Below are 6,000 nucleotides of genomic sequence, written 5' to 3'. Positions count from 1 at the left end.
TCCACGTCGGTTGCTGATGGTAGTTTATCCCAATCAATGGAACACACGCTCACTCATACAGTCAATATCGAAGGTTTCCTCGTTTGTAAGTTACAACGGAATTTCAGGGGTGCCACGGAAACGTCAGGGGGGTGGCTGAGAGGGGGAGGGATGGGAGGAGGGAGGGGGTCTATAAACTGAATACTCCCACACCAAACCTGACGCGAATTACGTTCAATAACTTGATTGGCTAGGCGGTATTAAAAGACCACGCCCCACTATGAGTTGGAATTAGCCTGAATGTCATGCGAATTGATTGATCCAAGTGGGAAACGCTACTTGCTGGGGGTCAGAGGTTATACCATGAATGGGAAGGACTTGTCGGTGGTAGACTTGTGGGCGAGTTGTTAGAACTAGGGCTGAACTGGGATGGTAGGTAGGAACACACGGGATCAACAATTCGTGGGATAATACACACGTTCTAGGCTCGCAGCGATTTTACTCTACTAGTTTCTTCCCTCTTCAAAGACCGACGTTGCCTTTACAGACTAAAGTAAGTTGTACTCTCTTGTCGCTTAAGATTCATTTTCTCAAATCATTTTTCTGACTTTGATATTTAAGTTGTCTTATGCTGTGTTGAGGGTGAGGATTTTGTAAGTTAGGCACACCATTATGACGTGTTTGTGATTTGGAGATGATTCATTCGAATGATGATAATCTTAAGGTACTGTGAAAACAATTCGGAATGGTTTTAGCTTTGGAAGAATGTATACCGTCTAGATGTTATTATTCTTTCTTGAAAATATTTCTTTATCAGTGAGAATAATTATTTTTCGTTCAACGTTAAACAAATTAGACATAAAATATTTCGGAAAAAAGAGTTTTGCAATAATGAAGTCTGTTAGCGATTTTAGGCATGTTCGGATTTTGGTTGTGATGTTAAATATTCATTACCAAGCACCGTTTTGTTCTGGTCTGTTTAAAAATATATACGACAGATAACGATTAAGCTGTCTCAGATGGTAGAGGAGACAGGGTTGGGGAAATTTAGAAGTGCTATACACGCAATGCTCATATATTTCTCCCTAGACCTCTCGATCAGGGTCATTAGCTTTAAATAGTTAGCGAAAGCGTCGAAAAAGTGAATATAGTTGTACACCGCGTTGTTCCTTCTCCGTGAACACAGTCACCACTTTGAGCCTTCCCCAGACTCACGGTATGTTAAACAGCAAAGACAACTACTGCTGGTGCGTTGTGGAACTTATTGTGAGATGACAGGAGTTTAATGTTTACTCGCAGAGCTTCCATGCTTGTCGAATATACCACGAAATAAACAGGACAAGATTTACATCAGAACCTTAGCACCTGTGGGCATACGTTCTGGGTAGTTTCTGTTTATGTGGATATTTTTTATCATGTGAATTAGATTCGCCAGCCATCCCTTACATGTTCCCTAGCAACAGTGTCAAACAAACCACTGTCAAGTCTTACATACATGTGCGTAGCAAACACAAAGGCAAAGCTTCCATTTCCTCCTTCCATGCCTCCAGTATAGTAACACGCAACATAAAGTGTCTTTGTTGCGTTTTGATGATTTGCACAGTGATCCTTTATCACGCATGTAGCTGAATACCCTCAAAGAAACTCTTGAATGAGACAGTGAAACTTCCCATTGATCTGTCACTGATGCAGCAGCAAGCAACAACAGTATAAGTAGTGTGGTCTTTCAAAAAAAACGATTTGATGTTTTTCCTTAATCTTAAAATGCGAAAATAGTCGCTTCAAATCTCAGTGGATGAGTTCTTGTTGACTAAACAGGATGACCTTCCGGCAGTATGCAATTTTGTTGGTTTTACTGTTGCCATTAGGAAAGTAGTTTTTTTTCAATTACTGAAAGGGCGGTCTCCAGTGATGATGAAGCTCACACACGTTGCACAAAGCTATCGTAGCGCTACGACTGACTGACTGACTGAGTTTAGTTTTACGCCGCTTTTAGCAATATTCCAGCAATATCACGGCGGGGGACACCAGAAATGGGCTTCACACATTGTGCCTATGTGGGGAATCGAACCCGGGTCTTCGGCGTGACGAGCCAACGCTTTAACCACTAGGCTACCCCGCCGCCCCGTAGCGCTACGACTGTCGTACCTCCTACTGTAACATAGACTTACGACAGTCGTAGATTTACGATAGCTTTGTGAAACGGGGCCCAGTTCCTTTATTAGTTCGTACTTATTATCGAAATAGAATGTCATCATACATTGGTTGTTGAAGGCATTGTAATGATGGGTAAATGCTTTTTCTTATGTCCAATACATTTCAGTTGTAAGGCAATGGATGTCGGTGTCCAGTTACCTTAAACCAAGTCGGTTAGTTTAACCACAGAACAATCAGTTAAGGTGTTTAACATTTAGTGCATGCATTATCACACGGTGAACGGATTTCCTTGATGTCTTTGATCATGTTCCTTAGTCGTACCAGGATTCGGTAATCCCGTGGTTCACCCTGATAATAAATTTATAGGCTGTCCTGCTTTCTGGTTCCACCAAGGTGACGCATATCTGAGACATTATCCATTTGTGTTTTTTTCCTCATTCGCAACGAAACCTAAAAGAAATAACTTTGTCATTAACTCATTCACATTACCATTAGATGATTGAGAAACACCTACACGCATCCTGTGTCATTTCGGAACAGGATCGGTGTATTACTTTTACGAGGAGGCGTTTGGTACTTTTGTAACACGACACTTGTCAGTGTGAGCTATCAATCAACGGCCTTTTGCATTCATTGAGACATATTCAGTTACATGTCACCATATATGTGGGTTGTCTAGACATATTGCAAGGATGTTTAAGACGTAACATCGTTCTTTTCGAGAAATAAATATAGATTAGCAGCAGTGCTTTGTAAGAAAAGACAATTTCGATTGATGAGTTGTGGAGACAGGAAACATTGAATGCTGAGAGAAAAAAACAAATTGTACATTTTCTTTGTGGTGTAATATATCATATGATTATAAGAGGATTTTGCCGATTCCCTGTCGAAGTAACATCCACATCCACTCGATATATGTCTGTCTTAGTTCGGGCATATGAAGTCAGTAGGTGCTACATCACATCAGAGGTTATGTTCTTCATTGAAGGTCACAGAGGATTCTTGTTATTGAAACGTCCACGCACTGTGAAGTGATGGCGCGCGTATCTTTGCGATAACAATGAAACAGTTTAATCTTTGTTTCTTTGAGTTTGTATTCAACAACATTCCGGTTGGATCAGCGGTCTGTGATTAAGAGGTCTCGACCAAGCAAAGCATTGTCGTAAGCCACGTCCACGCTGACGGGTACGATGACACACAATGAACCAATTGATCGAGTCTGACATGTACATTAGCCCACATCTTATTAGAAATCACAGGTTGCTTGGAACCGATTCTGTTCCGAAATCTCGCGGAGAGGAACTGAAACTATTAGGCAGAACGAAGTCATGGAGAACTGTATTATCAATAATTTTAGTCTAACAATTACACCATAATCTCGCGTGAATTAAATTGCTTGAATATTTAATTTCCGCCTTTTTTCTATCTTTTATAGAACCCGGCATGAGGGACTGTCAGTTTGAGTTTTCATTTACAGTCAGAATCGATTCTGTTTACTCTTTATCGATATTCTTTAATGTTGTGAGGTAAAAACATTTGCAAGGAACACTGAATGTGTCAACCTTTAATTGATTAGACAATTCAACATTTCGTTTCTATCGTTATGTCGTGACTTTCCATCCTGCTTTCCTAAACGAGGATATATCGTAAGTGTTCGTCTTTATTCTAAGCTGCAGAATTTCTGCTCTTGTATGCAGCAGACGTAATTCAGAATTTACATATAATTTTTAAGTCCTCACAAAATCAGTAAACACGTCGAGTCATGGAGTGTCTGGTCCACTGTCATTTGAATGTCTAACCAAGACTTGATTGTTTGCAGACCGCCTCCGTATGGCGGGAGTATGTCTGTACGGCGTTAGGGAAAAACATTTATCATGCAAATTTGGTCTTGCTTCAATAAACAGAGACATACTTATCCTTTTAGAAGAACACCTGTGTCAACACTGATTTTCAGAAATCCATTGACTGTTTAGCCTTTTAACCCCAGTGGAATCTGCTTCGACAGGAAATTGAGACAGTGTGGTCTGTGGTATGACGTATCAATTTCTTCACAGTGTCATATTATCGAGACTTCAACATAATCTATTACATACATGTAACCAGTGTTTTATTTGGGATTACACTTTCTCATTAAAGTACAGTCTTAGACTAAGGCACCCAATTGCCAGCAAGCAAAACATGTTGGTTTAAAGCCCGGATGAGATTCAGCAGCCCAAAGTACTAGAATATGTACTTTACTGTGAAAGTGTAATCCCAAATATAACATGTGTTACAATTGACCACTGGAACAAACTGGTCCGCCATTCGTATAACACACATCCAAAAATACTCTTGTGGCCTACGTGTTAACAGGTGTATTAACCCTGAACATTCACGGTCGTTATTCCAATTCTTTAGGGGCCTTTGTTCTTGCTGGTCCACGCGAACACCCGGTGTCATCATCGATATTCATTTGTTCACAATTCAATCGATAAGTTACCCTTTACGTCCATATATTTGAGCAGATAATGGAGAATGGTTACAGTCTGGCGTCGACATTTATACTGGGATTGTGAAAGAAATAACGAAATCGGTTAAACGTAACTAGAGTTCCCTTAATAAATCGAATTATGAGCAATTAAGACATCGATTGCCGTAAATTTCGATCGTATCAAGGTTCTCATATTATATAAGGATATAGTTCTTTGTATTCGCCAGCAACAGTCAACTTCAATGGCAGACTGACGTACCATCCCGTTTGGTGACTCCATTCAGTGAAGATGAATACGTCTGTGCTTAATTGAAAGTGAAACGAAACCATGTGCTTCACTGGTTAATCAGCCGGTGGATTAATTCTTACAACTACAGCGGTTGATTGCCTAATGGCGCCGTGGCTCGGCTCCGTGGTAATATCTAGATCGTGAGCAAACTGGTTTGGACACTGTACATCGCTTTGATTTCGACATGTTAAAAAAGTCAGACAAAAGCTGAAACAAAAGTTAATAAAAGCTTCTGCTACTACCAGATTGGCTTTGCATTAGTACCGCTGTCGTTGGCTTTGGTAGATCTCTTTGACATTGTAAATTGAAATGGTTCTCTTTAAATCAAACTGCTGTGTTGCTTCCCAGCATGAAACGTGTGAAGAACAGCTTCAAATCGCTACAGATCTGACATCTCAGACCTTCCACAGGATAGATTTGAGACGGCTAATATTTGCTTTCGGAGGGAATGGTTTTACTCATTTCATATGGGTGCATATTTCAGCTTATGTTCTTGTAAGTGGTCTCCGTGATTATGTCAGAAGCAAAGAAACATGCCACTTTACAGTCATCCTGCCGGGTTTACGAGCCACTTCAAACAAACTCTTTGGCGATGATCACGTATGATGAGTTTTCAACGTTCCCAAAGTTGAAGTGATCGAGAAAGTATGCAACTCAGCACAATCTCAAGCAAACACAGACTCGGTATTGATTTAAAGTTTTTAATTGTTGTTTTCTTATCGATTAATTTTACATGGTTTAGTTGGACTTTTATCGTCATTTTAACACGACGCATTTAGACAGCAGGGATGTATCCCCGATTCCAAAAATAGGCAGTGGTGCTGTATTCATAAAGCAGCGTACAATGCATTAAAAGCTTTGAAATAAGCTGCAGTGGATGTTAACCACATGTCTCGTTAATGCCATCATTGTTTAATCTATGGTGATACGCAGAATCTGACCAGTAACCTCTTCTCCTCATCTACAACTCCTAACATCGTGCTGTTACACTACAGTGTGTGTGAAGTCCAGTATAGGTACATAAATATGCATTAGATTTAATGGTTAAAGTGTTCCATTCCATTGACTCATTCATCAAGGTATCGATTTGAAATTCTATCAAAGT

The 6,000-nt window shown here is 40.1% G+C and overlaps 1 protein-coding gene across 1 annotated transcript in view; it reads left to right on the top strand.

Moving 5' to 3' along the window:
* The first annotated feature begins 367 nt into the window (after positions 1-367).
* LOC124291238 (allatotropin-like) overlaps positions 368-6,000 on the top strand; it is a 61,323-nt gene continuing 55,690 nt past the window's right edge. The window contains exon 1 of the mRNA XM_046728180.1: positions 368-532. The gene's annotated coding sequence lies outside the window, so the exon portion shown is untranslated. The remainder of the gene's footprint in view (positions 533-6,000) is intronic.

This window comes from Haliotis rubra, unplaced genomic scaffold (genome assembly GCF_003918875.1).
Source record: "Haliotis rubra isolate DU_JTF1 unplaced genomic scaffold, ASM391887v1 Scf487, whole genome shotgun sequence".
Classification (NCBI taxonomy): Eukaryota; Metazoa; Mollusca; class Gastropoda; order Lepetellida; family Haliotidae; genus Haliotis; species Haliotis rubra.
Note: the sequence above shows the minus strand (reverse complement) of the source record. Positions and strands in the feature narration are given on the sequence as shown.